Source organism: Arachis ipaensis, chromosome B1, assembly GCF_059453495.1.
Source record: "Arachis ipaensis isolate K30076 ecotype BB chromosome B1, ASM5945349v1, whole genome shotgun sequence".
Lineage (NCBI taxonomy): Eukaryota > Viridiplantae > Streptophyta > Magnoliopsida > Fabales > Fabaceae > Arachis > Arachis ipaensis.
This window is the reverse complement of record NC_142436.1, coordinates 67,565,784-67,572,347: the sequence shown is the minus strand read 5'-3', so window position 1 is coordinate 67,572,347 and position 6,564 is coordinate 67,565,784. Positions and strand designations below refer to the sequence as shown.

Sequence of the window (6,564 nt, the reverse complement as noted above, 5' to 3'; positions counted from 1 at the left end):
TGTACCACTTCCTTCATGATTGGGTTCAACCTCCTTTGGGATTGAATGGATGGTTTGGCATCATCTTCCAGCAGTATCTTGTGCATGCATATGGCCGAACTTATCCCCTTCAGGTCAGCAAGTGTCCAACCAATGGCATCCTTGTGCTGTCGCAGTACTTTGATCAGTTCATCTTCTTGATCTTTGCTGAGGCATGAGCTTATGATCACTGGGTAATTTTCATTTTCTCCTAAGTATGCATATTTGAGAGTGGGTGGCAGTGCTTTGAGTTCAAGTTTAGGTGCTTCTGACTTTTCGTTCTCTTCCTTTGGTGCACCTAGTATGCCAATTTCTGTCGTTGCAACCTCTTCACTTGATGTACACTCTTCCTCTATTATTCTTTCGGGCTCTTCAGACTCTTCTTCATCAAAACTCTCCTGCACTTCCTCTTCAAGTGAGTCCAACCTCATACATTCCCCCAGTTGTTCTTGTGGGTAACTCATGGCCTTGAACACATTGATTGTCATCTTTTTATTGTGTAATCTCAAGGTGAGATCACCTTTTTGGACATCAATGACAGCTCCAGCAGTGGCCAAGAATGGCCTTCCTAGGATAATGGAGGTCTTGGCTTCCTCCTGCATGTCCAGCACTACGAAGTCTGCCGGGAATATGAAGTCTCCCACTTTCACCAGCAAATCCTCTACTACACCATGAGGGAACTTGAACGATCTGTCTGCCAACTGTAAGGCAATTTTTGTTGGTTTAGCCTCCTCTATCTTCATTTTCCTCATCATAGCTACTGACATCAAATTGATGCTGGCTCCTAAGTCACAAAGAGCTTTCTCCACTGTGATTTCCCCTATAATACAAGGGATTTGAAAACTCCCAGGATCCTTCAATTTCTGGGGCAGTTTATGCTGAATGATAGAACTACATTCTTCGGTTAGTATCACTGTCTCGTTGTTCTTCCAGCTTCTCTTCTTAGTCATGAGCTCCTTCAAGAACTTGGCGTAGAGTGGCATTTGTTCTATTGCTTCAGCAAAGGGTATGTTGATTTGCAGTTTCTTGAAGATTTCCAAAAATCTTGAAAACTGATTGTCATCTCCCTTATTCTTTAATTGCTGAGGGTATGGGACTCTTGGGACGTCTGGCTTCAGCACTCCTTCCCCTTTTTGTGAACTCAAAGTGGGAACTCGAGCTTCGTCCTGCTCTTCTTCCTCTTTATTTGAGTCCTCTTCTTGTGGTTTCTAGGGGATTTCCTTCAGTTCCTTCCCACTCCGAAGGGTGATAGCCTGACACTCCTCCCTTTTGGTTGAGTTAGTATTACTGCGAAGGTTGTGGCTGGGGATTTGCTTGAATAAGTAGCCAATTTGTGTCTCAAGTTTCTTGATGGCAGCATCCTGGTTCTGCATATTGGACATCACTTCTTCTCGGAATGCTTTACTGTCTTGAATCTCCTTGCCTATGCCTTCAAGTAGATTCTCAATCCTTGAGAGTCTGTCATCAAATGATGGTAGATTGGGATTAGAGGTGGAAGGATGAGGTAAGTTATTTTGGTTTTGATATGAATGTGGAGAGGTGTTGTTATGGGGGTGTTGATATGGTCTAGATGTGAAATGTTGATGGGCTGCATTGTTGGGATTTGGGCGTCTTTGATCAAGGCCTTGGTCTTATTGATTTCCCCACCCAAAGTTTGGGTGATTCCTCCAGTCAGGGTTGTAGGTCTTGGAGTATGGATCATGGTTTTGCCTAGGTGAATTCCCAATGTAGTTGGCTTGCTCCTGACTACCCTCTGCTTCTTCATTCACTCCTTCTTGAGTTGTTGATGAAGTAGTGATTGCTGCTACTTGGTTCCTCTCCATCTTCTTGGTGAGGTCAGCCAGCTACTGGGTAATGAGATTGTTTTGGGCCAGCAGAGCATCTACATTGTTTAGCTCTATCACTCCTCTAGTGTTCCCCCTTTCGGAAGCATAGAAGTAGTCATTCTCTGCTACAGTTTCAATGACATCTATGGCCTCCTCAATGGTCTTCTTCTTGTTCAAAGATCCTCCGGATGAATGGTCTACTGCCTTCTTTGATTCATAAGAGAGCCCTTCATAGAAAATGTGCAGCTGCACCCATTCATTGAACATATCTGGTGGGCATCTCCTTGTTAGGTCTTTAAACCTCTCCCATACTTCATACAGAGTCTCACCATCTTGTTGCCTGAAAGTTTGGACCTCAGCTCTCAGCCTATTGATTCGTTGAGGGGGGAAAAATCTTGCTAAGAATTTGTTCTCCACATCTTCCCAAATTGTCAAGCTCTCCTTTGGGAAAGACTCCAGCCACTTGGCTGCCTTATCCTTGAGTGAGAATGGAAATAAGAGCAGTCTATAGGCGTCAGGATTAACACCATTAGACTTCACTGTGTCACATATTCTCAGGAAGGTGGTTAGATGTTGATTGGGGTCTTCTTGGACACCTCCTCCGAACGAACAGTTATTCTGAACAAGGGTGATGAGCTGTGGCTTTAGTTCAAAATTGTTGGCGTGGATGGTTGGCTTTTGAATGCTACTTCCACAGTTTCCTGGGTTTGGATTGATGTAAGAGCCTAAAACTTTTCTATCCTCCCCAGCATGATTTGCTCGACCTCCTCCGCCATGGTTGTGAGTCTCTTCTTCATGATGGTTTTCCATGTTTTCTTCCATGTTTGGTTCAAAGTATTCCTCCTCTTCCTCAGCACCAACTACTCTTTTTCCTCTTGCTTCTCTCCTTAATCTAAAGAGGGTCCTCTCAGGTTCAGAATCAAAGGAAGTTGAAGTGCCGCTTCTTCTCCCTGTCATACAACCCACAAGTACAAACAAGGAAAATAGATACAGAAAGTATTTCTGTCAGAATGACTGTTAGTGTGAGTGATGCAATATATCAAACAGTTAGTGGGTCAGTGGAATGAATGGTAAATAACTAAAAATGAAAAAGTAGGGGGAATGGAAGAAATTAACTAAAACTGAAAATAAATTACTCAAATAGAAAATTAAATCAAACAAAAATAAAAGGCTCAATCTAGTTATCTTCCAATTTAATCATTGTTGATGCACAATCAATCCCCAACAACGGCGCCATAAACTTGATGCACGAAAAACTTGTCTCATAACAAATTTCCTTTGGCAAGTGTACTGAATTTGTCGTCAAGTAAAAACTCACAATAGAGTGAGGTTGAATCCCATAGGGATTGATTTATCAAGCAACTTTAATTAGAGGAATGTTCTAGTTGAGCGAATCAGAATTTAAGTTGAGAATTGCAGAAAATTAAATGGCGGGAAAGTAAATAACAGAAAAGTAAATGCTAGAAATAAAGAGCTGAATGTAGATGACGGAAAGTAAATTGCAGAATCTTAAATGGGAATGGGGTAATTGCTCATAAAAGTAAATGACAGAAATTAAAGAGAATGGGTAAGATCAGAAATGGGGAGTTCATTGGGCTCAGGAGATGTTGCATTCTCCGGATCAATTTCATTTTCATCTCTTCCTCAATCAATGCACTCATTGATCTCCTTGGCAATCTTAAGTGATCGAATTACAATTCCTTGTAATTCAGTCTCTTAAATCTTGATCAATAGCCAATTCCTTGGTCAATTGCTCATGAGAAGAGATGAAGTATGGTCACTGATTATACCACATGCATTTCCCAAATCAAGTGTTGAGAGGATTATAGTCACATATCCATCCAAACCCAATTTGGTCCAGCATGAGAAAGCATTTCTAGCATGATCTCTTCATTCCTCTTTCAAGGTTCAGAAGAGATCCAAGTTCGAATAGCTTCTTTTCCAAGATAAATACCCAATTGGATGAAGATCGAAAGCTTTCAAGTAAAATCAAGAGAAAAGATAGAAGAAGAATAATGAAAACTAGTATTGATCCATCAAATTACAACAGAGCTCCCTAACCCAATGAAAGGGGTTTACTTGTTCATAGCTCTGGAAAATGAAAACAAAGATGGAGAATACATGATGAAACTAGAAGTGCAGAGAAAGTAAAATACAGGGAGTAGTTCTATGCCAGGAGGCTCCCTATAATTTCCAACTCCCATTTTAATTCAAAGCTACTCCTATATATACTACTCTTCTGATCTTCCAGTTGGCTCTTCAAGTCTTGGGTATGGGCCTTTGGATCTTGAGTTTGAAGCAGTTATCTTCTTCATTGGGCTTAGTTTTACTTGCAGAGAGAAAATGTGAAATAGGCAGAGATTTTAGCTCAGGACGTTAGTGGTGTTAACGTTTAAGTGGAAACGTGGGTTCGAGAACGTTAGTGACAATCACCTTTTTTACTAACGTTCCTCACCAAAGTAAGAGCCACGTTAACTCCAACGTTAGTGGCACAAACATTGCTACTAATGATAAACCCCATTTTTAGGGTTTATCTTGTATTGAATTTAGAGTATTTTAATGACCTTTTTCTCGCATTTAACCTATGAATTAGCATGGTTTTGTTATCTCTCCCGTATTTGTGCTTAAGTGTAAAAACATGCTTTTTAGGCCTTATTTTGATGAATTTTGATTTCTCCTTGATTCCATAAGATGCCTTGATGTGTTTGCTAGTAATTCCAGGATTGAAATAGGCCAGGCATGGATCAAAGGAAGCAAGGAAGGAAGCATGCAAGTGGAGAGAAGCATAAAAAGCCAAAGAATTGATCACGGCCAAGCACGCGCACGCGCACAAAGCACTCGCGCGCACATTGCGGAATCAGCCAGGGACGCGCACGCGTACCGTGCGCGCACGCGTCGATGTCTGCACATGACTTCATTAAGGCAACACGTGCCTGGCGATTTTGAAGGGTTTCTGAACCAATTTTTTGGCGCCAATTACTGATAGAAAGGAATAAAAGGATCAAGGATTAAAGGGGGAGGCAATTAGATTAGAAGTTAGTCATAGCTTTAGTTTAGAATAGTTCTAGAGAGAGAAGTTCTCACTTCTCTCTAGGATTAGGATTAGGTTAGGGTTAATCTCTCTTCTTAGATCTAGGTTTAATTCATGCCTTAATTCAATTCTCCTTTGCCAATTCTTAATCTTCTCCTCTTCCTCTCTCTAGTTATGTACTTTAATTCTTGTGATTCTTCACTTTGTTTTGGATAGATTGTTGTTTCTTTTATTCCCTTTCAATAATGCAATTTGAGGTAATTCATGATAATTGTGATTTCCTTGGTTGTTGTTGTTAATTCTTTGTATTCGATTGTAGTTAGAATTCATTCTTGTTGTGATTTGCTATACTTTTCTTTTGTGCCTTCCGAGTGTTTGATGAAATGCTTGGTTGGATTTTTGTATAGATTTTATTCTTCGTGGCCTAGGTAGAGTGATTAGTGACTCTTGAGTTATCTAATTACTTTGTTGATTGATAATTAGAGATTTCTAATTGATTTGAATGCCTCTAAAGCTAGTCTTTCCTTTAGGAGTTGATTAGGTCTTGAGGAATCAAATTGATTCATCCACTTGACTTTCCTCCATGGTTAGGGGTTAACTAAGTGGGAGTAATGAACAATTCTCATCACAATTGAGGAGGATAACTAGGATAGGATTTCTAGTTCTCATATCTTGCCAAGAGCTTTGTTAATTGTTAGTTTATTTTCTTTGCCATTTATATTTCTTGCACAAAATTTTAAAACCCCAAAATAACTTACAACCAATAACAAACCACTTCATTGCAATTCCTAAGGAGAACGACCCGAGGTTCGAATACTTCAGTTTATAAATTTAGGGGTTTGTTTTAGTGACAAACAACTTTTTGTATGAAAGGATCATTGCTTGGTTTAGAAACTATACTTCGACGAGATTTTATTTGAGAAATTCTAAACCGTCAAGAGTTCGCTCATCAAAATGGCGCCGTTGCCGGGGATTTGCAATGGTGTTGTGTTATTGGTTATTGTATATATGTGAATAGTGTGAATATCTTGCTTTTTTCTTTATTTGCTAGTTTTTGTTAGTTTTATTTTGCTTTTCCACTATGAATTCCCACCTTGGCTATGAGTTTGGTTCTAATTGTGTTGTAGGAAATATGAACTTCAATGATGACACTCATTATGGATGGAACCAACAAAGATGGGAGGAGCCTCAAGGAATTGATCACTCCTATTGGCAACAACCTCCGGATACTTATAGGTATAATTACCATCCTAGTACATGTCAATTCAATGGCTATGGTGACTCCTTTTGTGATGATCAAGCACCACCACCATATGCTTATGATTCTTATCCTCAACATGAACCTCAACCATACTCACAAGCCTTCGAAACACCACCTTATGATCAATATCCATCATATAACCAATCATCCATACCATATTTTTATGGCCATTATGAGCAAGAACCTCTAGAATCACCACAACCATATCAAGATTACTCCCAAGAACCACCTCAATACTCATCATCTCCATACCTTTACCAAGAAGAACCACCTTCCTACTATGAACCCTCCCTCCAAAATGATGAACCTTCCTACTCACCCCAAGCCCCAATAGACGATCCTCTCACATTGTTACTTCAAGGACAAGAAGCTATGAAGCAGGATACACTTGAGTTTGTGACCAATTTGACCAAGGTGGTGTACACTTT

At 40.0% G+C, this 6,564-nt stretch overlaps 1 non-coding gene across 1 annotated transcript; it reads left to right on the top strand.

Moving 5' to 3' along the window:
• The first annotated feature begins 2,106 nt into the window (after positions 1-2,106).
• On the top strand, positions 2,107-2,213 carry LOC148576914 (small nucleolar RNA R71). Its single transcript, XR_015903604.1, has one exon. It is a non-coding gene; the product is annotated as a small nucleolar RNA R71 (small nucleolar RNA).
• Positions 2,214-6,564: the final 4,351 nt, after the last annotated feature.